Source organism: Amblyraja radiata, chromosome 35 (assembly GCF_010909765.2).
Source record: "Amblyraja radiata isolate CabotCenter1 chromosome 35, sAmbRad1.1.pri, whole genome shotgun sequence".
In the NCBI taxonomy this organism is placed as follows: Eukaryota; Metazoa; Chordata; class Chondrichthyes; order Rajiformes; family Rajidae; genus Amblyraja; species Amblyraja radiata.
In genome coordinates, this window is record NC_045990.1 from 7,127,469 (window position 1) to 7,152,591 (window position 25,123).

Sequence of the window (25,123 nt, forward strand, 5' to 3'; positions counted from 1 at the left end):
CCATAAGAAGTCCCGTTTGCAGTTTGCCACAAGCCATGTGGGGGACACAGCAAACATGTGGAGGAAGGTGCTCTGGTCAGATGAGACCAAAATTGAAGTTTTTGGCCTAAATGCAAAATGCTATGTGTGGCGGAAAACTAACACTGCACATCACCCTGAACACACCATCCCCACTGTGAAACATGGTGGTGGCAGCATCATGCTATGGGGATGCTTTTCTTCAGCAGGGACAGGGAAGCTGGTCAGAGTTGATGGGAAGATGGATGGAGCCAAATACAGGGCAATCTTGGAAGAAAACCTGTTAGAGTCTGCAAAAGACTTGAGACTGGGGCGGAGGTTCACCTTCCAGCAGGACAACGACTCTAAACATACAGCCAGAGCTACAATGGAATGGTTTAGATCAAAGCATATTCATGTGTTAGAATGGCCCAGTCAAAGTCCAGACCTAAATCCAATTGAGAATCTCTGGCAAGACTTGAAAATTGCTGTTCACAGACGCTCTCCATCCAATCTGACTGAGCTTGAGCTATTTTGCAAAGAAGAATGGGCAAACATTTCAGTCTCTAGATGTGCAAAGCTGGTAGAGACATACCCCAAAAGACTTGCAGCTGTAATTGCAGCGAAAGGTGGTTCTACAAAGTATTGAGTCAGGGGGGCTGAATACTTTTGCACTCCACACTTTTCAGTTTTTTATTTGTAAAACAATTTGAAAACCATGTATCATTATCCTTCCACTTCACAATTATGCACCACTTTGTGTTGGTCTATCACATAAAATCCCAATCAAATACATTTACGTTTGTGGTTGTAACGTGACAAAATGTGGAAAAGTTCAAGGGGTATGAAAACTTTTGCAAGCCACTGTATATGGATGGGACAGGTTTGGAGGGATATGGACCAAATGCTGGCAGGTTGGACTAGTGTAGCTGGTACATGTTGGCCGGTGTGGGCAAGCTGGGCCTGTTTTCGCACTGTATCACTCTATGACTATGGCACTGGAGACGGTGCAGAGGGTTTCACGAGGAATTTGCTTGGGATGGGGAATTATATTAAGGAGGAGAGTAGAGTCTGCGGTGGTTCTGTTGGGAACAAAATGAAGGGAAATTTAATGAAAATTCATAACATCATGAAAAGCAGAGATAGCCTTAACAGATGTTGAGTCAACATTGTTCCAGTTTATTTTCGTCACGTGTACCGAGAAACTTTATTTTGCTTATTATCTTGGCAAATCATACCATTCATAAGTATGACACAGTTTTTCCAAAGAAAAAATGTAATGCAGAATAGGGCAATATGACGTCACAGAGGTAGAGTTGCTGCTTTGTTGCGTCAGAGACCCGGGTTCGATCCTGACTGTCCGGAGTTTGTACTTTGTGACCTGCATGGGTTTTCTCCGGGATCTCCGGCTTCCTCCCACATTCCAAAGACGTGCAGGTTTGTAGCCTTTCTGGAAATTGCCCCCTAGTGTGTGGGATAGTGCTAGTGTACGGGGACTCGGGAGTGGCTGGTGCAGGACTCCCAAAAATATAATTTGCAAGTCGGATCTGCAGTAAGGAAGGCAAATTCAATGCTAGCATTTATATCAAGAGGACTGGAATACAAAAACAGAGATGCAATGCTGAGGCTCTGATGATTCCACTGTGGGTGAGTCAAGGACCAGAGGTCATAGCCTCAGAATTAAAGGGTGTTCTTTTAGAAAAGAGGTGAGGAGCAACTTCTTCAGTCAGAGGGTAGTTAATCTGTGGAACTCATTGCCACAGAGGGCTGTGGAGGCCACACACACACACATACACAGCAGCCGTGCTCAGGATCGAACCGGGGTCTCTGGCACTGTGAGGCAGCTGCTCTACCCGCTGTGGCACAGTTTAACGGTCTGCAGTATGTCAGGCCATCTGCCAGCTGGCTCGCTTCACCATCTGCAGTCTGGAAAAAGCCTGATTCAAGCAGAAAACCATTTTTATCCCCGATAGTTATTTTCTTGGCAACACCCTGCTACATCAGTGCAGCGCCAGACAGTTTATTTCACTGAAAGACCAACTTCCACCTCCTGATGTCAACACTGTCATGGACATCCCACCTGCATCGACAAGGGGTAAACGCACAGTAAAAGATGGAAACATTCCCAAAGCGTCATTAGGAAGACTGACACTACAACGGGACCCAGGTTCGATCCTGACCTCGGGTGCTGCCTGTGTGGAGTTTCATGCTCTCCCTGTGTCCACGTAGGTTTGGTCCGGGCGCTCCTGTTTCCTCCCACATCCCAAAGACGTGCGGGTTTGCAGGTTAATTGGCTTCTGCAAATTACCGCCTAACATTGGAAGTGGATGAGAAAGGGGGATAACATGGGACTAGTGCGAATCGATGGTCGGCATAGACTAGATGGGCCGAAGAGCCTGTTCCCATGATGTAATATCTAAACTGCATCATGCATTTAGGATTATGGGAACATCAATCCATTATTGGGGCATAATGTTCTCGACAGATGTTTCAACAGGGTCTCAGTAAATCGCCACGTCCCAAAGGCAGTGGGATTCAAGGCAGCGCAGTGACTGTGGGTTTGCTCCGGTTGCCTCCCACATCCCAAAGACGTGCGGGTTTGTAGGTTAATTGGCCCTCTGTAAATTGCCAATTAACAGTAAGAAGCCAGTCACGGGTAGAACATACAGACTCCGCACAGACAGCACCCATAGTCAGGGTGGGCATGTTGGGCTGAAGGGCCTGTTTCCACACCATATGACTCTATGGGAAGAGGCCTAGTTAAATTATCCAAAGCCTGGCAGGAACTCTTCATCCAGCCCTCCAGGTGTGACTGTGTAGATGGGGCATGTTGGTCGGCATGGGCAAGTTGGGCTGAAGGGCCTGTTTCCACGCACTATGACTATGACTATCACCCACACCAAATCCTGGCATCACATCACTCCAGCCCTCAATAAACTTCACTGGCTTCCCATCTCCCACCGGATCACCTACAAAATCCTGGTCCTCACCTACAAAGCCCTCCACCATCTGGCCCCCCCATATCTCACTGACCTCCTCTCCCCCTACCAACCCTCATGGTCCCTCAGATCCACATCAGCCGGTCTCCTCTCCATCCACAAGTCCAACCTCCGCAGTTTTGGGGACAGAGCCTTCTCCAGGGCAGCTCCCAGGCTCTGGAACTCCCTCCCCCAACTGATCCGCAATTCCGTGTCCCTCACCATCTTCCAGTCCCGCCTCAAGACCCATCTCTTCACCTCTGCCTATCCTTAGCCCCACGTCCCCGTCCCTTTTCATCTGTGCATTAATTGCCTCATATTGTGTTTTGTATTGAATTCTGTCTTTACTTTGTGTACTAGTCATGTCTCTACTATTTATTTCATTCCCCTTACATGTTTTTCCTCTACATGCTCAATTTTTGTAAGGTGTCCTTGAGACTCTTGAAAGGCGCCCATAAATAAAATGTATTATTATTATTATTATGATTCTAAAGTGGCAGAGCATTATGGAGATGAAGTTTATTGCACTAAGGAGGTGCTGTGTTTGCGCTGCCTATGTGGCGTTTGCACTGTTCGCTGCATTTTGTTTACTCTCAGTCCCATCAACAGAGAGAGTCATTGGCCAAGTCACGTTACCACAAGGTGGGGAACAAAAGGAGCTCCACATCTTTCTTTCTGATGCAAGAGCCATCTGATCGGGAAGCCTGAACAATGTCTGACACACCCTCACAAACTGCATGGAGAATTCAGTCCGCCCATTTAAAACACATTTGGACAAGGTACGTGGATAGTGAAGGTTTAGTGGGATTTTTAGTTTAGTTTAGTTCTGGTCAGATAGTCGGCGACGAAACCGTCTCCCCCACCTGGTTTGCCAGGTGAGGAGGGGGCTGTGGACCTCCAGCAGGACCAAAAACAAGAGCTGTCAGAGGGCAGATAAGCTTCTAGCGAGCCAACAGCCATCCACACTTCAGTAGAAGTTGCGATCAATAGTCAATAGGTGCAGAAGTAGGCCATTCGGCCCTTCGAGCCTTCACCACCATTCAATGTGATCATGGCTGATCATCCCCAATCAGTACCCCGTTCCTGCCTTCTCCCCATATTCCCTGACTCCGCTATCTTTAAGAGCCCCATCTAGCTCTCTCTTGAAAGTATCCAGAGAACCGGCCTCCACCGCCCTCTGAGGCAGAGAATTCCACAGACTCACCACTCTCTGTGAGAAAAAGTGTTTCCTCGTCTCCGTTCTAAATGGCTTACCCCTTATTCTTAAACTGTGGCCCCTGGTTCTGGACTCCCCCAACATTGGGAACATGTTTCCTGCCTCTAGCGTGTCCAAACCCTTAACAATCTTATATGTTTCAATAAGATATCCTCTCATCCTTCTAAACTCCAGAGTGTACAAGCCCAGCCGCTCCATTCTCTCAGATCACTGCCGTACATAGCATTGTAAGGCACCGTGCCTGTTGATGTTCTCAACAATGATGATGTCTAGTTTAGTTTTGTTGGTCACGTTTACACCAAGGTACAGTTAAAAGCTTCTGTTGCGTCCCAACCAGTCAACGGAGACCATACATTATTACAATCGAGCCATTTACAGTGTACAGATACATGATAAGGGAATAACATTTAGTGCAAGGTAAAGCCAGCAAAGTCCGATCAAAGATAGTCCTACGGTCACCAAGATGGTAGTTGAGGACTACTGTAGTTTAGTGGGATGTTTAGTTTAGTTTAGTTTAGTTCTGGTTGGAGAACTACGAGGAATATGTAAAAGAATATGTGATTCTGTTCCATTCTATTTGTAGTTTGTTTGGTTGTTTGTTTGTCTTTTTGCACAAAGTCCGCGAGCATTGCCACTTTTCATTTCACTGCACATCTCGTATGTGTATGTGACGAGTAAACTTGACTTGACTTGACTTGACTCTCTAGTTGTGGTAGGGTGATTCAGTTGCCTGATAACAGCTGGGAAGAAACTGTCTCTGAAACAGGACGTGTGCGTTTTCACATTCCAGATTAGTTTAGAAATACAGCATGGAAACAGGTCCTTCAGCCCACCGAGTCCACGCCGACCATCGATCCCCCCCGAGATAAAAGTTCTGACCGTCTACTAACCTATCCATGCCTCTCAGAAGTCCAGATGCTTCTATCAGGTCTCCACTCAACCGCCAATGCTTCAGAGGATACAATCCACATTTGACCAATATCTCTTTATCGCTAATAACTCTAATCCAGGCAACATTCTGATAACCCTCCGCTACACTCTTTCTCATACCTCTACATCCTTCCTGTAATGGGTCTCGTACTCAGTGCCCTGACCGATGAAGGCAAGCATACCCAGTGCCTTCTTTCCCACACTATCTACTTGTGTTGACACGTTCAGGAAGACCTACAGCAAACTCGCCAAAGCCCCCACATCTCTCCGTTGGACAGTTCAGCTTAGCGGTAAAGTTGCCGACCTACAGCACCAGAGACCTCGGTCCGAACCTGACCACGGGTGCTGTCTGTACGGAGTTTGTACCTTCTCCCTGTGACCACGGGTGCTCCGGTTTCCGCCCACACTCCAAAGACGTGCAGGTTTGTAGGTTGATTGGCTTTGCTCAAGGTTGCAATTGTCCCTAGTGTGTGTAGCATAGCACTAGTGTGCGGGTATCGCTGGTCGGCGAGGTCTCTGAGTCCGAAGGGTAAGTTTCCGTGCTGTATCTGCAAACTAAACTAACCGAAACTAAACTTCCAACCCTGACTAGTCAAGTCAAGTCAATTTTATTTCTATAGCACATTTAAAAACAACTCGTTGACCAAAGTGCTACATACAGTGGTACATAGATCTAACAATACATACATAAATACATACATACAGCGCTTCCTCAGAGGACCTCAAGAAACGCTTGTGAGTAGAAATAGGTTTTAAGTCTAGACGGAGAGGGCAGTTCTGATGAGAAGAGGGATGCTGTTCCACAGTCTAGGTGCGGTAACCGCAAAAGTGCGGTCGCCCCAGAGCTTATGCCTGGACCGCGGGATGGTCAGTAATCCCTCAACTCAATCATCCTCCTTGTTCCGCTGCTAACACATTTGCAATAAAGAAATGTGCAAAATAAGAAACAAAGCCTAATAAAAATAAAAGCTGTTCCGTGTCGCTTCCTGTGGGGTTAGTTTGCGTCAGTGCCCCATGGAGCTGGCCAACTTGTCGACCAAGAACATTTCTCGCTAGTTTGTGTGTGGGTGACTCTGCTTCCTGGCATAATTCACAGGGAGAATTAGCGACAAAACAATGTTGGTTACAGCAGTTGCCTGCTGCTCACCCACACACACACAACAGGCAAGATCAATGACCAGCATTTAAGCTGAGAGTTACAGCACTATTCAGCATGGAAACGGCCTCCCCCCCCTCCTGCCCAACTTGTCCAAGCCAACCTAGTCGACATTCTGGGCTAATCCCATTTGCCTGCATTTGGCCCATAGCTCTATGCCCACAGGTATAGAAATATGAAGATGCACACCTCCAGATTCAGGGACAGTTTCTTCCTAGCTGTTATTAGGCAACTGAACCATCCCACCAACCAGTTAACCCACACCGGCAGTGTTTTAGGACGGCATGTTTTAGACCCACCAGGTCCGCACCGACCAGTGATCCCCGCGCATTAACACCATCCCACACACTAGGGACAATTTACAATTTCACCAAGCCAATTAACCTGCAAACCTGTACGTCTTTGGAGTGGGGGTGGAAACTGGAGATCTCGGAGAAAACCCATGCAGATCACAGGGAGAACGTACAAACTCCGTACAGACAGCACCCGTAGTCGGGATCGAACCCGGGTCTCGGGGCGCTGTAAGAACTGTAAGGCAGCAACTGGGTGGAGGGAGACGGGTGGACAATAAAAGGGAGAACTAAGAAGAACCAGGGGGGGGGGTCTAACCTTCCGTGCCCTCTAGATTGGCGCCCTCTAGAGGCACCCACGGGGAAGAAGGGTTGAAGAGGGCCATGACGGTTCACGGGATTACTAAAATGGAGGAGAGGGCTACAACGGGCCTATGTGGCTAAGACTATAAAATGGCCCCAAAATGGCACCTCTTGTATAGGGTGGTTGCACGAAAGGTCACTGGGTCATAGGGCTCGACGCACGGAGCCGCTAAATCCAACTGGAAGACATCCGTCACTTCCGGTATATGTTATTAATGCTAGAAACGCGTACTTTCCTACCTGTTTAAAAACGGCCAAAATGTTGAATTTTTGCGCTGAAAAAAATTGTGGGAGTCGGGGTAAGTGTGAGAGACACGTACCCAACTTCAGAATTCCAAACGTGAAGTGAAATGAAGGTATAGAGAAGCGAGAACTGAAGGGACTACAGCAGCTAAAGTGCTTGGTAAACATTGAAAATATTGGGAATTATCGCGTTTGCTCACTGCATTTCATCAAGTAAGGCATTATTTGTGTTTTTTCTTGATTCCTTTGGTATCTAAAAATTCTCAGGTGATAAATCTGGCTGTAAATTTTTCTTCAGATGCGTTTTCATTTTGTATGTAAAAACCCACGAGAACCATGGGCGATTTAAAAAAATTACAGCCAGATTTATCACTTCTGAAACTTTTTAGATGCCAAAGGAATCAAGAAAAAACACAAATAATGCCTTAGTTGATGAAATGCAGTGAGCAAACGGCCAATGTTCGCCAAGCACTCTGGCTGTTGTTGTCCCTTCAGCTCTCGCTTCTATCTACCGTCATTTCTCCTCACATTTGGAATTCTGAAGTAGGCTAAATGTCTCACACGCTTATCCCGATTTCCATAATTATTTACAGCGCAAAAATTGACAATTTCAGCGGGTTTTAACGGGCCCGCTACGCTGGAAACAATGGTAAGTGTCTGCCTGCAGTTCATCGCGTGTAATCCATTTGGAGTAGCCTAGCAACAGTACGAGTCATGGGTCGTGACCTGACTGCCGTGAAACCTCCCTATACTGACCCAGCGGGTCGTTCTGTACATTCTCTACCAAACTGGCTAAGCTGTATGTAAAAAAATATATTTTATTGTACCTTGGTACACGTGATAATAAAGAAACCATTGAACCATTATCTACGACATTTTCTATATGCTGAGGCAATTATTAGATACAAAAGGGAATTGTAGAAATTCTTGAAGACGGAGGTACTGTGGAAATTGGAAATGGGGTTTACAGGATAACAGGAGTCTGAAGAAGGGTTTCGGCCCGAAACGTTGCCTATTTCCTTCGCTCCATAGATGCTGCTGCACCCGCTGAGTTTCTCCAACTTTTTTTGTGTACCTTTTACAGGATAACAAGCAGGTTTACAAATAGAGTGTGCTTCCATTGTAATGTAAAGTTGTGCACATATTGGGAACAGCAGTTAGTGCAACGATGTTACTGTAGAGAGAGCTACGGTTGGGGCAAGTTAAGACAGACATGGTAGACGAAATGGCCTGCAGAAATAACCTGACTTCATCAAGAAAATGTTGTTAGTCGTATCCCTGGATCAAGTCCCAAGTCATACAGACTTACAATGGTGCAGCTAGGAATTAGCATAGTTTAAAGATACAGCGAGGAACAGGCCCTTCGGCCCACCGAGACCGTGTCATAGAAACGTAGAAAATAGGTGCAGGAGTAGGCCATTCGGCCCTTCGAGCCTGCACCGCCATTCAATATGATCATGGCTGATCATCCAACTCAGTATCCTGTACCTGCCTTCTCTCCATACCCCCTGATCCCTTTAGCCACAAGGGCCACATCTAGCCCCCCCCCCCCCCACCCCCCATCAGTCTGAAGAAGGGTTTCGGCCCGAAACGTCGCCTATTTCCTTCGCTCTATAGATGCTGCTGCACCCGCTGAGTTTCCCCAGCAATTTTGTGTACCAGGGCCTCATCTAACTCCCTTTTATTTTTAATTTAAAAAAAAATGTTGCTGTGAGTTCAGCTTTTAATAATAAAAAGGCAGGAGTCATTACAAACAGCACTGTATATTAGGAAAACTAATTACATGTTGGCTTTGTCAGATTCATCGTCTTCCTCAAGAGATTCTTTGGCATATTTTTCTGCTTTCTCTTTGACATCTTTAGGTACAAGTACATGTTTGGCATTTGTAATTTCTCCACCAGTGTCGATCAGCGATCTCCGCTCACTAACACTAGGGACAATTTACAATCTACCAAAGCCAACTAACCTGCAAACCTGCACGTCTTTGGAGTGTGGGAGGAAACCGGAGATCCCGGAGAAAACCCTCGCAGGTCACGGGGAGAACGTACAAACACAGTACAGACAGCAGCCGTGGTCAGAATCAAACGGGTCTCTGGCGCTGTAAGGCAGCAACTCTACATTGCGTCATGTAGTATGATATGTATATGATTGTGGTATGATATATCATTTGAGTGGATAACACACAAAACAAAGTTACTCCTCCTACATAAGTGAAAAAGCCCCCTCACCCAGGATCCCATCTCACTTGATGGGCTGATGGGTCTTTTTCTGCACTGTGCAAATTCTCCGACTCCAATAAAGATGTCATAAGGTCATAAGGAACAGGAGTAGAATTAGGCCATTCGGCCCATCAAGTCTACTACGCCATTCAATCATATCTCCCTCCGAACCCCATGCTCCTGCCGTCTCCCCATAACCTCTGACACCCTGCAGGGCCCTGCAAAGACTGAAGCTGGGATATTGTTGGCAGATCCAGGCTTCCTAACCACAATAGAAGGAGTGTAGCAGAGATCCACCGGGTTAATTCATAGGGTGGGGACGGGTTATTTTACATTATAAATATTCTCCTTGGAGTTTAAACTAATGAGAGGTGATCGCATCAATGTGTTGAAAAATGCTTGGAGGGTTTGACACAGAAGGGACTCAATCCCATGACAAATATTTGGTTTGTCAACCAAATGCTGGTTAACACAAATGCAGATGCTGGTTTGCAACAAAAAAAAGTACAAAGTGCTGGAGTAACTCAGCGGGTCAGGCAGCACCTCTGGAGAACATGGATAGGTGACGTTTCACAGAGTGCTGGAGAAACTCAGCGGGTCAGGCAGCATCTGTGGAGAACATGGATAGGTGACGTTTCACAGAGTGCTGGAGTAACTCAGCGGGTCAGGCAGCATCTGTGGAGAACATGGATAGGTGACGTTTCAGGTCAGGACCCTCATGACCTGATTCATCATTTGGCTTATTCATTCCTGAGATGAGAAGAGATTTCTTCACAGGGATTGCTAACAGAATCAAGGGATATGGTTCGAAAGTAGGAATGGGGTACTGATTCTGGATGATAAGCCATGATCATATTATATGGTGTTGGTGTTGCTGGCTCGAAGGGCCAAATAATGAATATGTTTATTGGCCAAGTATGTACACATACAAGGTCTTGTCCATGGATTGTCACCTTGTCGTGGTGGAGAAGCTTGTGTGGACCTGAGATCCTGAGAGCGATGCCATCTGGAGCTATGCTCCTGGTAGGGCCACCCATGGCGGTAAGGTCGAGGGGGAGGTCTCTGACAAAGAGCAATCCAACCAACACCTCAACGGTGGAACAGGCGGAGGACGATGGCTGACCTTAGTGGAGCGTCACAACGGCTGGGAAGGCTGCAGCAGAAAAGGGTCTCCGGTCATCTTGGACTCCATGCCACTGGATCCTGACCCAGATCTGTCAAGGACCGTGGGGTGGCTGTCTGTGCACCAGTCTCCCCACGTTAAACAAAGTCACGCACAGGCATCCTCCATGAGAGGACAGTCATACACGTTTCGAGTGACCACCGATGATGATGACACATGCAAGGAATGTCTTACATACACAGCCACATACAATGTCCTATACTCCTGCACCTATTTTCTATGCTTCCATGAGAGTGGCAAGTGTTGGCATTCTCTAAAGAGGGGAGCGGAGGCTTAAATTATTGAGGACATCCTCAGATATAAAGGGAGAAGGAGTTAGTACAGGAAATTGTCATTGGGTAGAAGACCAACAATGAACCGCTTGAATGTCGGACGAGATAAGAGGGGCCGAACAGCCATTTCCGGTGAAAAAATTGTAAATTGGCCTCAGCGCGTAGGATAGTGTTTGTGCACGGAGATCGCTGGTCGGCGTGGACCTGTGTTGAAACTTGTGTTGCGGTGGGCCAAAGCTCTAAGCTAAACGAAACTTAGTCTTATGGTCCAAACTGATTCATCTCATTTCGTGACACGAGTCAGAACTTTGGATGAGTCTTCAGAGACTTAAAACAAAACACATGCAAATTGCCAAATGATGTCCTAGGTTTCTGTCTCCATAACAAAATGCAAACATGAGCATGGACATTATTTAGTGCCACTACATCAATAACCCATCATCAGTGGAGCATGAGTGAGGGTGGAATCCTCTGCCACAGAAGGCAGTGGAGGCCAATTCATTGGATGTTTTCAAGAAAGAGTTACACTTAGCTCTTAGGGCTAAAGGAATCAAGCGATATGGGGAGAAAGCAGGAACGGGGCACTGATTTTGAATGATCAGCCATGATCATATTGAATCATGGCTCGAAGGGCCGAATGGCCTACTCCTGCACCTATTTTCAATGCTTATGAAGAAGGGTTTCGGCCCAAAACGTTGCCTTTTTCCTTGGCTCCATAGATGCTGCTGCACCCGCTGAGTTTCTCCAGCACTTTTGTCTACCTTCTATGTTTCTATGTAAGATGATCCAATCCCCAGATCAGCTCAACAACAAGTCTTAGCTGAAGATTTTTTCCTCTGAGGGAATGAAGATTTTTTCTAACGATCAGGTCCTTCGGCCCACCAAATCCGCGCCGACCAGCGATCCCCGCACGCTAACACCATCCTACACACACTAGGGATCATTTACAATTTTACCAAGCCAATTAATCTACAAACCTGTATGTTTGGAGTGTGGGAGGAAACGGGAGATCCCAGAGAAAACCCACGCAGGCCACGGGGAGAAAATACAAACTCCGTACAGACAGCACCCGTAGTCAGGATTGAACCAGATTTCTGGCCCTGTAAGGCAACAACTCTAGCGCTGCACCACCGTGCCGCCCTAGAGATCTAATGAACTTTAAGAGCAGGATGTGATTTTGGCAATGTCTGGCCCCACGCAATCAAAGAAAACAACACAGAACCAACTAAGGTGTGTAGAAGACCTACCCGTGTTCTCCAGAGGTGCTGCCAGACCCGCTGAGTTACTCCAGCATCTTGTCACCTTTCGAAGGAGATGTCAGGACAGGCTGAACCTTATAGACGGAGGGAAACGCCCGGGACCTGCAGCGTGCAACTCCCCTCCTGAGCAAGATGTAACATGATGGTGACTCTACCTGCAGCTGTCCCACCCAGAGTCAGAGAACCGAGCAACAGTTGCAGCCTCAACTCGCCCCAATGCAGCGTCATGCATGCGTCAACATGCGACTGATTCATCTCCCTCTCTCAAAGACCAAGGATGCATCCCCGATCTCCCAGTCTACCTCATTGGGGAACCCAGCGTGGAGGGAGGGATGGAAGGAGAACAACGAGAGGCCCAGAGTGTGTGTGTGTGTGTGTGTGTGTGTGTGTGTGTGTGTGTGTGTGTGTGTGTGTGTGTGTGTGTGTGTGTGTGTGTGTGTGTGTGTGTGTGTGTGTGTGTGTGTGTGTGTGTGTGTGTGTGTGTGTGTGTGTGTGTGTGTGTGTGTGTGTGTGTCACTAGTTCCGAATCCTCTGCCCAGGGGATAAGCCTGTGTTTGTTTATTCGTTCAATAGACAAAATGAAACCCATTCCTTCTCTCCAATGTGCTCTGTCTAGTTGGGTATCACTGAGGTTTAATAGAAATAGACCTGCCTGGTTCTACATCCAATAGACAATAGACGATATGTGCAGGAGTAGGCCATTCGGCCCTTCGAGCCAGCACCGCCATTCATTGTGATCATGGCTGATCATCCCCAATCAGTACCCAGTTCCTACCTTCTCCCCATATCCCCTGACTCCGCTATCTTTAAGAGCCCTATCTAGCTCTCTCTTGAAAGCATCCACAGAACCGGCCTCCACCGCCCTCTGAGGCAGAAAATTCCACAGACTCCCTACTCTCTGTGAGAAAAAGTGTTTCCTAGTCTCCGTTCTAAATGGCTTACCCCTTATTCTTAAACTGTGGCCCCTGGTTCTGGAATCCCCCAACATCGGGAACATGTTTCCTGCCTCTAGCGTGTCCAAACCCTTGACAATCTTATATGTTTCAATGAGATACCCTCTCATCCTTCTAAACTCCAGAGTGTACAAGCCCAGCCGCTCCATTCCCTCAGCATATGACAGTCCCGTCATCCCGGGAATTAACCTTGTCAACCTACGCTGCACTCCCTCAATAGCAAGAATGTCCTTCCTCAAATTAGAGGACCAAAACTGCACACAATGCTCCAGGTGTGGCCTCACTAGGGCTCTGTACAACTGCAGAAGGACCTCTTCGTTCCAGTCTAGGTGCTGTGCACACGGCAACCAGCCAACAGTTGCTCAGCCTTTTCTTTTCTTTTCACTTGTAATTTCAAGTTTTCGTGTACCTTGTGTGTTGTGACTGTTGGCAGACCAACTTCCCTCAGGGGATGAATAAAGTTTATCGTATTATGCCACATCCTCAAAGAACTCCATCAAACATCATCCTGCACCAGCTCTCCCCAAAACCTTTGCACCTCTGATTCCTGACCCTCTCCCCATTTAAAGCCCTGTCCCACGGTACGAGTTCATTCCAAGAACTGTCCCGAGTTAAAAAAAAATCAAACTCGTGGTAAGCACGGAGAATGAACGTAGCGGGTACGTCGGAGCTCGGGGACGTCTCTTAGCGCCAATGGCAGGTACTCGGGAAGACTCGCTAACGGCAGGTAAGCACGGGAAGGCTCGTGAAGATTTTTCAACATGTTGAAAAATGTCCACGAGAGCCCCGAGTACCGACGAGTGGCCATTACCGTAAATCTCCGAGTTCGAATCAGGGGAAACTCGGGAGAGCTCTTGGAATGAACTCGTACAGTGGGACAGGGCTTTTAGAAAGTAGTCTCCACCATTATTTCATCGACCAAAAGCCAAGACCAGACATTCTGCTGCGCTGTACTCCATTTGCCATTTCTTTGCTCTCTCTCCCAACCTGTCCAAGTCATTCTGCAGAGTCCCTGCTTCCTCTATACAACCTGCAGCTCCACTTATCTTCGTATCATCCACAAAGCCCTCATCCAAAGATAGGCACAAAGTACTGCAGTAACTCAGCGGGTCGTGCAGCATCTCTGGGGAAAAAGGAATGGGTGATGTTCGGGGGCCGGGACCCTTCGTCAGATTCTATTATCCAAATCATTACAGTACAATGTGAAAAGTACAATGTGGACACTACACCCACCCCTGTGGAACACCACTAGTCACCGGCAGCCAACTAGACAAGTTAGAAGATTAAATTTGGAGGATCTCATAGAAACTTACAAAATTCTTAAGGGGTTGTACAGGCTAGATGCAGGAAGATTGTTCCCGCTGTTGGGGAAGTCCAGAACATGGGGTCACAGTTTGAGGATAAGGGGGAAGTCTTTTAGGACCGAGATCAGAATTTTTTTTTTCACACAGAGAGTGGTGAATCTGTGGAATTCTCTGCCACAGATGGTAGTTGATTGGCTATATAGTTCATTGGATATATAGTCCATACAGTGTGAATGTGTGTGAGTGATTGGTGGTGGTCGGATGGGCCGTAGGCGCAGATTGGCAGCCACGCTTCCGTCAGTCTGCCCCAGGGCAGCTGTGGCTACAGAAGTAGTTTACCATCACCGAGTGTGACTGAGGAGTGAATTGAATAATGCGATGTAAAGCGCCTTGAGTATTAGAGAGGCGCTATATAAATCCCATCCATTATTATTATTATTATTGGCTATATTTAAAAGGGAGTTAGATGTGGCCCTTGTGGCTAAAGGGATCAGGGGGTATGGAGAGAAGGCAGGTACAGGATACTGAGTTGGATGATCAGCCATGATCATATTGAATGGCGGTGCAGGCTCGAAGGGCCGAATGGCCTACTCCTGCACCTATTTTCTATGTTTCTATGTTTCTATGTCCCCCTTTATTCCCATTCTTTGCCTTCCGCCAGTCAGTCAACCTTCTATCCATGGCAGGACCTCCCCTCTAGTACAACGGGCCCCTAGCTTGTTTAGCAGTAATATTCCAATTAGCTTCACCATCCTCAGGCACGGGAGTGGATGCAAATTTTCCCTGCTCCCTGTACCTGAAGTATAGGCTCCTTACTTGCTCGTGAATTCAACCAGGGAGGTGCCTTTCCAAATGCGAAAGAAAGAACTGCAGGTGCTGGTTTACACTGAAGATGGACACAAAATGCTGGAGTAACAGTAGACCAGGCAACATCTCTGGAGAAAAGGAATAGGTGACGTTTCGGGTCGGAACCCTTCTTCAGACTCCAGTCTATATTCATTACAAACCAGCATCTGCAGGTCCTTCCTACATATTTTATCTGCTCGACAGGAAACGCTGATCAAGGTATGCCTACCTTGAAGTTCTAATTTTCCAGTCTGAAGAAGGGTTCAGACCCCAAACATCACCTATCCATTTCTCCAGAGATGCTACCTGACCTGTCGAGTTACTCCAGAACTTTGTGTCTATCTTCGATGCCTTTCTAACATAGGTGTAAAAAGTAGGCAGAGAGCTAGGCTGGCACTGTGGCGCAGCGGTAGAGTTGCTGCCTTACAGCGCCAGAGACCCGGGTTCGATTCTGACTATGGGGGTGTTGTCTGTACGGAGTTTGTTCGCTCTCACCGTGACTGCGTGGGTTTTCTCCGGGTGCTCCAGTTTCCTCCCACACTCCAAAGACATACAGGTTTGTAGGTTAATTGGTTTTGTTAAAATTGTAAATTGTCCCTGGTGTGTAGAATTGTGTTAGTGTATGGGGACCGCTGGTCGGAGCTGATTCGGTGGGCCGAAGGGCCTGTTTCCGTGCTGTATCTCTAAACTAAAACGGATACGGAAATAAGCCCTTTGGCTCATGCCAACCATGTTGGAATTTTGGGCTAATCCCATTTGCAAGCATTTTGTCTATATCCCTCTCCCCCCTCCAAACTCCAATACATCATTTCAAATGTCTTATCAAAGCCATCATTTTTGTCCGCTTCCACAGCTTCCTCTGGCATTTCGTTCCAGATATGAATTGCCCTCTGAGTGAAAAACCTTGCCCCTGAGATTCCAATTAGGGCGGTGTTTGCAAACTTATTAACAATTGTTGGTTAATCTTTAAGAACCATTTAGAGCCATCTAAATTGGTTAATCTTTAAGAACCATTTAGAGCCATTTAGAACCACCTAGTCTAGTTTTAGTGTGATACTGGGGTGCGGTGATTTGTCATTGAAGTACAACATGTCCACATTGCTCCAAAGGAGTTTGCAAATACATTATCACCACAGCATCTGCAACGCTTGCGGCAATTTCTGAGGAGCATCCTGTGTTTAAAATGTGGGGACATAGACCCAGCCCACTTTCACATCACATCCACCCCCTCCCAAACACGAGGGGCAATTCACCGAAGCCAATTGACCTCCAAACCCGCATACCTTTGGGATGTAGCAGGTAGAATGTGCAGGTGCCTGAAATCTGCAACATCCAGGTTCAGGAATAGCTACTTCCCCATAGCCATCAGGCTATTAAACTCAACTCAAACAAAACTCTGATCATTAATAGCCCATTGCACTTTATCTGTTTATTTATGTGTGTATATATATATATATATTCATTGGTATATGGACACACTGATCTGTTCTGTATTTATTTATGCCTACTATGTTCTGTTGTGCTGAAGCAAAGCAAGAATGTCATTGTCCTATCTGGGACACATGACAATAAACTCTCTTGAATCTTGAATCCTGACACCAAAGCACCAGGAGAAAACCCACACAATCACAGGGAAAACATAGCAAAACTCCATGCTGACAGCACCGGATGTCAGGATCGAACCTGTGTCCCTGGGGGATTGTGAGGCAGCAGCTCTATTAGGCGTGCCACCTTCTAGTGGGGATGTCCACTTACAACTGGAGCCCCCTCTCAAAACATAGACTTGCCCAAGTCTGAGTAAAAAATGCCCTTAGATCCCCTCGCTTAAACCGGGGCAGCAGCAGAGTTGCAGAGACCCAGGTTCAACCCTGACTACGGGTGCTGCCTGTACGGTCTCCCCGTGACCCGCATGGGTTTTCTCCAGTTTACCCCCGCATTGCAAAGACGTGCAGGTTTGTAGGTTAATTGGCTTCAGTAAAAATTGCAAATTGTCCCTAGTGCGTGAGATGGTGCTAGTGTGCATGGATCGCTGGTCGGTGCGGGCTGAAGGATCTGTTTCCGCGCTGTATCTCTAAACTAAACCAAACTGATATACCGTCTAATTTTAGGCTCCCCTAACCTGGGGGGGGGGGGGGGGGGGTCTGGAGTATTGTGTGCAGTTTTGGTCTCCTAATTTGAGGAAGGACATCCTTGTGATTGAGGCAGTGCAGCGTAGGTTCACTAGTTTAATCCCTGGGATGGCGGGACTGTCATATGAGGAAAGATTGGAAAGACTGGGCTTGTATTCACTGGAACTTAGAAGGATGAGAGGATATCTTAGAGAAACATATAAAATTACAAAAGGACTGGACAAGCTAGATGCAGGAAAAATGTTTCCAATGTTGGGCGAGTCCAGAACCAGGGGCCACAGTCTAAGAATAAAGGGGAGACCATTTAAAACTGAGATGAGGAAAAACTTTTTCGCCCAGAGAGTTGTGAATTTGTTGAATTCCCTGCCACAGAGGGCAATGGAGGCCAAATCACTGGATGGATTTAAAAGAGAGTTAGATAGAGCTCTAGGGGTTAGCGGAATCAAGGGATATGGGGAGAAGGCAGGCACGGGTTATTGATTGTGGATGATCAGCCATGATCACAATGAATGGCAGTGCAGGGCCAAATGGCCTCCTTCTGCACCTATTTTCTATGTCCTATAAAAACATTTAACAGACATTTGGACACGTGCGTAGATAGGGTAGGATTCGAGGGATGTGGGCTAAATAGGGGCAGGTGGGACTAGTGTAGATGGGGCATCTTGGTCAGCATGGGCAAGTTGGGCCGAAGGACATGTTTCCATGAAGAATGTTTAAAAAGAGCTTAAAACCAGGAACCAGAAGACATGGGTTTAAGGTGAGAGGGGAAAGATCTTATAGGAAGCTGAGGGGCAACTTTTTCACACAAAGGGCGGTGGGCAAAGATCATAGAGTGCTCTGTGATCTCTGGTGGTGGGTATATGGAACATACTGCCAGAGGATGTAGTTGAGACAGGTACTGAACATTTAAAAGACATTCGGGCAGGTATGTGGGTGTGCAGTGCAGCTGAAGAGCCTGTTTCATTGTGGTTTGACTCTAACGTGACTCTCCCTATTACCCAAGCCGTTCAGCCTCTCGTAACTTTACACTGCCCTCGACTTAATGACATGCTTGTCAACGGCAGCCTTTCAGGGGACAGGGTGTGTGCCGGTGCGGGACTTGACGGGAGGCGGCAGTGGGACAAGGCGGACTGACTAACTAGAGGAAACCGCACCCAAGGAGCCAGCAGCGCCCATATTACATTAATCACTCGCCATTGAGAAGATTGTTAAACAGGTCGCGGGAGTTCCGGAGAGAGGGAGGGGGAGAGGAGAGAGAAGAGGGAGGAGAGGAGAGAGGGGGAGAGGAGAGAGGGGGAGGGGAGAGAGGAGAGAGGGGGAGAGGAGAGAGGGGGAGAGGAGAGAGGGGGAGAGGAGAGAGGGGGAGAGGAGAGAGGGGGAGAGGAGAGAGGGGGAGAGGAGAGAGGGGGAGAGGAGAGAGGGGGAGAGGAGGAGAGGGGGAGAGGAGAGAGGAGAGAGGGGGAGAGGAGAGAGGGGGGAGAGGGGGGAGAGGAGAGAGGGGGAGGAGAGAGGGGGAGGAGGGAGAGAGGGGGGAGAGGAGAGAGGGGGGTGGAGAGGGAGAGATATGCTGCACGGTAAATGTGGGCAAAGCGAGCACAGGGAAAGAAGCGAAGGATACAGTGGGACTCGAGTCTCCATTAAAACGAGAGATCGTCCAATGTTGAGCCCTAGACTGTGTTCAGTGGGATTATAGAGGCTGAGGGGGACGAGGTGAAGGGACGCCGTGTGTGTGTGGGGCTGTATCATATGTATGCACCCCCTCCCCCTGTTCCTACTCCCTTCCAGCCCCCTCCCATGCAGTCTTTCACCTCTCTCCTCAGCTCCCAGCAAATTCCCTGCTATTTATTCCCATTCTATTTTGTTTTAAATCACCAGATATAACCAAATGCGCAAAAGCATCAGGCGAGCAATATTGATTCCCAGTGACCAAATCCAGGCAAAGACACATTAGCAGCAACCAGGTTTTTGATATTTCCACCAATGCTTCGTTGTTGGTCGTGAAGGCGACGCCTGCTCCTTGTAACAGCTGTTGGCAGCATTGGCCCCGAATTGGACGTTTAAATATCCTTAAATACAGGTAGTTACTTCTTGAATTAAAGCTACCGAGCCGAGGAACGCTCCCCATTCTCTGTCACTTCGGACTTTTGTCAATTAAATACATTTTAGCCCATTTTCAAAATGCTTTGGCCAATTAATGGCTGGAACAGTGGACTGAACGACAAATGAATGCTCGCTTTGACTCTGTCTGAAGAAGGGTCTCGACCCCTATTCTCTTTCCTTGAAATGTCTCCTGACTCCTTTTCTCCAGAGAATCCGCCTGACCCGCTGAGTTACTCCAGCATTTTGTCTATCTGCAGTTTAAACCCTACACACAATAATGTGAAAACTCTTTGAAACTCTGCAAGTAATTCAACGGCACTTCAGGGCAATATCCGCCAATGTTTCCTTGCTAAAGGCTGCATCGTAAAATTATAATCATTCATTAATGAAAATGAGTGCACAACTTGTAAGGCAGAACAAATTACCTACCTCTCCTGCTTTGAGCTTGCGACCGAGTCTGTTTTCACACAGGCTTCTCGTCTCCACCCGGATCTGCACACGGGGCTGTCTTGAAAAGGTGTGTCTTGCAAGTACAGCCCACAACAATCAACTACCCACAGCATCCAACCAAACAAAATACTGTACTGTGTATACACACACATACACACACACCAGCCGCCTTCAATCCAATCTATAAATGACTACAGCTCCACTTGTGGCAGAAGCGATGAATCACATGAACAACTCAATGTCATAGAAACATAGAAAATAGGTGCAGGAGGAGGCCATTCGGCCCTTCTTCTTCTTTGGAGTTTTACGGCAGCCGGCATCCACAATGTTGCATTGCTGCCACCTTCTGGCTTCACTCCACAGTCCTCATGTCTTTATATTAGATCCTTTTTATAAGCCCAGATGCCCTCAAGAAATCAAACAACAACTTTATCCCTTCCTTTCCCTCCACACTCTAGAATGTTCTTTACTGATATTTCTGTCAATCCAATTTTCCTCATTTCAATGATCATAAATCCTCTTTCTGTCTCATATCTCCTACATGCAACTAGGGCATGCTGGACTGTTTCCGGCTGATGGCATCCCTCACACAGCCCAGTAGGGTGTTTTCCCAATATTTTTAATGTGCTGTTCAGGTGTCATTCGGCCCTTCGAGCCAGCACCGCCATTCATTGTGATCATGGCTGATCATCCCCAATCAATAACCCGTGCCTGCCTTCTACATTTGCCAGGGCAGAGTTGTTTCCAAATCCAGCCGTGATACAAGCCAAGCATGGCCAAGCAGTCTAGCCCAATATTCCCTATGAAACTTAATGCAAATAGGCACTTGCGAATGGGCTACATCATTTTCCTATCGACGTTTGAGCAGTAGGAACCAGTTAACCTGGTCATTTATGAAACCAGATAACGTGCTTGCTATTTGCAATGCAAATGGTTCCCTGAGCAACACTATCACCTGCTCTCAGTCCAGACCAGAACTCAACTTATGGCTACGTTTCTGTCGCAGTGAAAGGTTCATTCTTTATTATTGTCATCTCATTAGTTCATAAGTTGTAGGAGCAGAATTAGGCCATTCGGCCCATCGGTAGAGCTGCTACCTTACAGCACCAGAGACCCGGGTTCAATCCTGACTATGGGTGCTGTCTGTATGCCTTTTTTTATACGTTCTCCCCGTGACCTGGGTGCTCCCACACTCCAGATTCAAGAACAGCGTTTTCCTGTCTGTTATCAGACTATTAAATGCTCCTCTCATAAACCACAGTGTATTCCCGATCTCCTGACCTACCTCAATGCAGACCTTGCGCTATTTTTAACTGCACTTTTTCTGTAACTCTAATGCTACAATGTTTTAACACAATATTTTGTGTTCTGGTACTTTTCTTTTTGCATTACTTATGCATGGCTTGATTGTACAGGTACTTGTATAATAATATTTGACTGGATAGCATGCAAATATTTTCACTATCTCACCATACATGACAATGGAAGGCCAATACCAATCCTGTCACTAACAAAGGCCAACATTTATTACTCATCCATAATTACTGTTCAGAAAATGGTGGTGAATCATCCATACAATTAAAAGTCTCATCTTGACCACTTCCTGTTTGCACTTGCTTTGATTTTAGAAAAAACGCTACCACATATGGCTGTGATTTTTTGGCCATCTTACTCAGAGTCCTCCTCCGCTGCGCAGGCCCTGAGGATTTTTCCCATCAAAGAAAAATAAAAGACTTATTAGTGTTCAAAAAATCTTGAGATTCGCTCTCCTGTCAATCACCGCCATGAAGGCCACGCCCCTTCTGGTGGGAGGGGGAGGGACTATAAAACCCGGAAGTGTGGGTGTGGCTCAGTCTGTGGGCTAGATGGCGAGGGAGAGGTCACGACTCTCTGTCTGAGCTGGGAAACTACAGAACACTGAGTATGCAATGTACTTGAATAAATGATTTGTTAGCCCTTAATGAAAATGAAATGAGTTGTTTGGCCTGCCCTGTGCTTGAAACTGTAATGGCAATGGAAATGAAGTTAAAATGCAATGAGCTGTTTGGCTTGAGTCTGCCCTGTGCTTGAAAGTGCAATGGCAATGGCAATGGAAATGAAGTGAAAATGCAATCAGCTGTTTGGCTTGGCCTGCCCTGTGCTTGAAACTGCAATGCAATTGGAAATGAAATGAGTTGTTTGGCCTGCCTGAAACCACTAATTTTGGCCCACAAGGCCCCTATTAGCCGAGAAACCAGTCCCTTTTGCCCAAAAGTTCAGATATTCACTCAGTTTGGGAGTAAATTGTATTGATTCTCACTCCTTTTCCTCCTAGCACAGGAGTCTATAACTAGAGAATGTAGGAGTAGGACATTTCGAGGGGGTTTGAGGAAGAAACATTTCACCTCAAAGGGTGGCTGGAATCTGGGTTTGTAGGTTAATTGGCCTCTGCAAATGACCCCTAGTTTAGTCTAGTTTAGAGATGCCACGTGGAAACAGGCCCTTCGGCCCACTTAGTCCATGCTGACCGGCGATCCCTGTACACTGGCACTATCCTACACACTAACACGCTGAGTTACTCCAGCATTTTGTGACAACCTTCAGTCTAAAACTATCTACGTTTGAAGGAAGAGATGAGACAATGCTGCCACCTGCTGAGCGCAACATGAATTGCTGCCCAAATTATTGGGTGGATGAGTAAAATGTGTAAACCTATCCTTGTTTCCCAGTGATGCTGCCTGGCCCGCTGACTTACTCCAGCACTTTGTGTCTTTTTAGGTGGATCCTTTTAGCTTGAAATGTGTTTTACATTTACATGTGGGACGACAGATGGCACAATGGGCTAAGTGTTCGGCTGGCAACCGGAAGGTAGCCGGTTCGAATCCCGCTTGGAGTGCATACTGTCGTTGTGTCCTTGGGCAAGACACTTCACCCACCTTTGCCTGTGTGTGAATGTGTGTGAGTGATTGGTGGTGGTCGGAGGGGCCGTAGGCGCAGATTGGCAGCCACGCTTCCGTCAGTCTGCCCCAGGGCAGCTGTGGCTACAGAAGTAGCTTACCACCACCGAGTGTGACTGAGGAGTGAATGAATAATGCGATGTAAAGCGCCTTGAGTATTCTAGAAAGGCGCTATATAAATCCCATCCATTATTATTATTATTATTACATTGAAGGAGTTTGTACGTTCTCCCCGTGACCTGCGTGGGTTTTCTCCAGGTGCTCCGGTTTCCTTCCACAATCCAAAGACGTACAGGTTTGTAGGTTAATTATCCTCGGTAAAATTGTTAATTGTCCCTGGTGTGCGTGGGATAGTGCTAGTGTACGGGGTGAAGGGCCCAAAGTACTAAAGGAAAGAAGCAATGAATGAGATTCAGATTTTTAATGATAAAATACATGATGATAAAAGAAAATTAAAATTATTCCACACTGCTCAAACTCAGTCCGACAATTAGTCTCACTTTTTTTTAACCATTCACACATTTTATACAATTCTGATGTTAAATCCATCAATTGATGAATTGATTGCCAGACGGAAGCAGATGCCACAACATACATCCACATGATGAGAAAATGCAGACTGCAGTTCCCAGTACAGACAACCTTACCAAAGCTCAGGTATTGCATGTTCATGAGGCTAAAATATTTCTCAGACGAAATTCTGGTCATATAGAACATTCAGCATCCTCTCTCCCTGCTCGTTCTTTCCCCCAGAAGACTATGACTCACTCTGGTAATTTAGTTTAGAGATACAGCATGGTAACAGGCCCTTCGGCCCACCCTGTCCGCACCGACCAGCGATCCCCGCACACTTATGCCCCTGTCCCACTTAGGAAACCTGAACGGAAACCTCTGGAGACTTTGCGCCCCACCCAAGGTTTCCGTGCGGTTCCCGGAGGTTGTAGGTGGTTGCAGGTAGTGGAAGCAGGTAGGGAGACTGACAAAAACCTCCGGGAACCGCACGGAAACCTTGGGTGGGGCGCAAAGTCTCCAGAGGTTTCCGTTCAGGTTTCCTAAGTGGGACAGGGGCATTACACTATCCTAAACACACCAGGGACAATTTACAATGATACCAAACCAAATAAATTACAAACCTGTACGTCTTTCATTGTGGGAGGAAACCGGAGCACCCGGGGAAAACCCACGCAGGTCACGGGGAGAACGTACAAACTCCATACAGACAGGACCTGTAGTCGGGATCGAACCCGGGTCTCTGGCGCTGTGAGGCAGCAACTACTGCTGTGCCACCGTTCCACCCTATATTGTCAACACATACTCGACGTACCAAAGGATTTGCTTCCATACATTTGCCTCCACGAGTTTATTCAAAGCGGTCTGCCCAGCACAGTCATACAACACGGAACCAGGCCCTTCAGCCCAACTTGCCCATGCCAACCAACATGCCCATCTACACTAGTTCTAAAGCTGTGCCACCGTGCTGCCCTAAAGGCAGATCATCCATCAGGAATTGGGCTACAGTGAAGATTGGCTGGTTCAGCAAAAGGAGGGCCAGGGAATTCCAGATTTCAAGCCCAAGCAGAGGTCGGAGTGGAATCAGCTTGGAAAAGAAAAGCTGAAGAAACAATTTTCACAAGCGGGATGACTTGGAGCTGTCTGTTCAGTGGATGGAGAGAGAGAGGGGGAGTGGGAGGGAGAGGGAGAGGGAGAGGGGGAGTGGGAATGGGATGGATAGAGAGAGTGGAAGGGAGAGCGAGAGGGGGAGGGGAAGGGGGAGAGAGAGTGGGATGGAGAGAGAGAGAGTGGGAGGGAGAGGGGGAGGGGGAGAGAGAGTGGGATGGAGAGAGAGAGAGTGGGAGGGAGAGGGGGAGGGGGAGAGAGAGAGGGGGAGGGAAAGGGGAAGGGGGAGAGAGAGTGGGATGGAGAGAGAGAGTGGAAGGGAGAGGGGGAGAGGGGGAGGGGGAGAGAGAGAGGGAGAGAGGGGGAGGGAGAGAGGGAGAGAGGGGGAGGGAGAGGACTCGAGAGGGAGTTACTCAACGCAGAGTCTCGCCTGGGATGGATTGGTGAGGACTCCTGTGAGTGGGGAGAGTATCAGGAGAGGAAGGAAGCGCTGAGGTTGGGGAGAGGGTGGGAGGAGTGGGGGGAGAGGAGGGGGTCGTGGGGGAGGGGGGTATAGGCAGAGAGAGAGCGAACGAGAGGGCGGTCGGGAGCCCTTTCCTAAGCTGCCTCATCGCTAAAAGCAACAGGATTCCCAGCAGATTTGGCTTTGGGATGAATTCGCTGGGATCTCCTTTGAGTCGCA

The 25,123-nt window shown here is 47.4% G+C and overlaps 1 protein-coding gene across 2 annotated transcripts in view; it reads right to left on the bottom strand.

The window, feature by feature from the left end:
* LOC116991827 (ras-related protein Rab-3D-like) overlaps nucleotides 1-20,014 on the bottom strand; it is a 39,479-nt gene extending 19,465 nt beyond the window's left edge. Inside the window, exon 1 of one of the 2 annotated variants that reach the window (XM_033050791.1) lies at nucleotides 19,868-20,014. The gene's annotated coding sequence lies outside the window, so the exon portion shown is untranslated. The remainder of the gene's footprint in view (nucleotides 1-19,867) is intronic. The other variant, XM_033050792.1, reaches the window with a different exon arrangement.
* Between the last annotated feature and the right edge of the window lie 5,109 nt (nucleotides 20,015-25,123).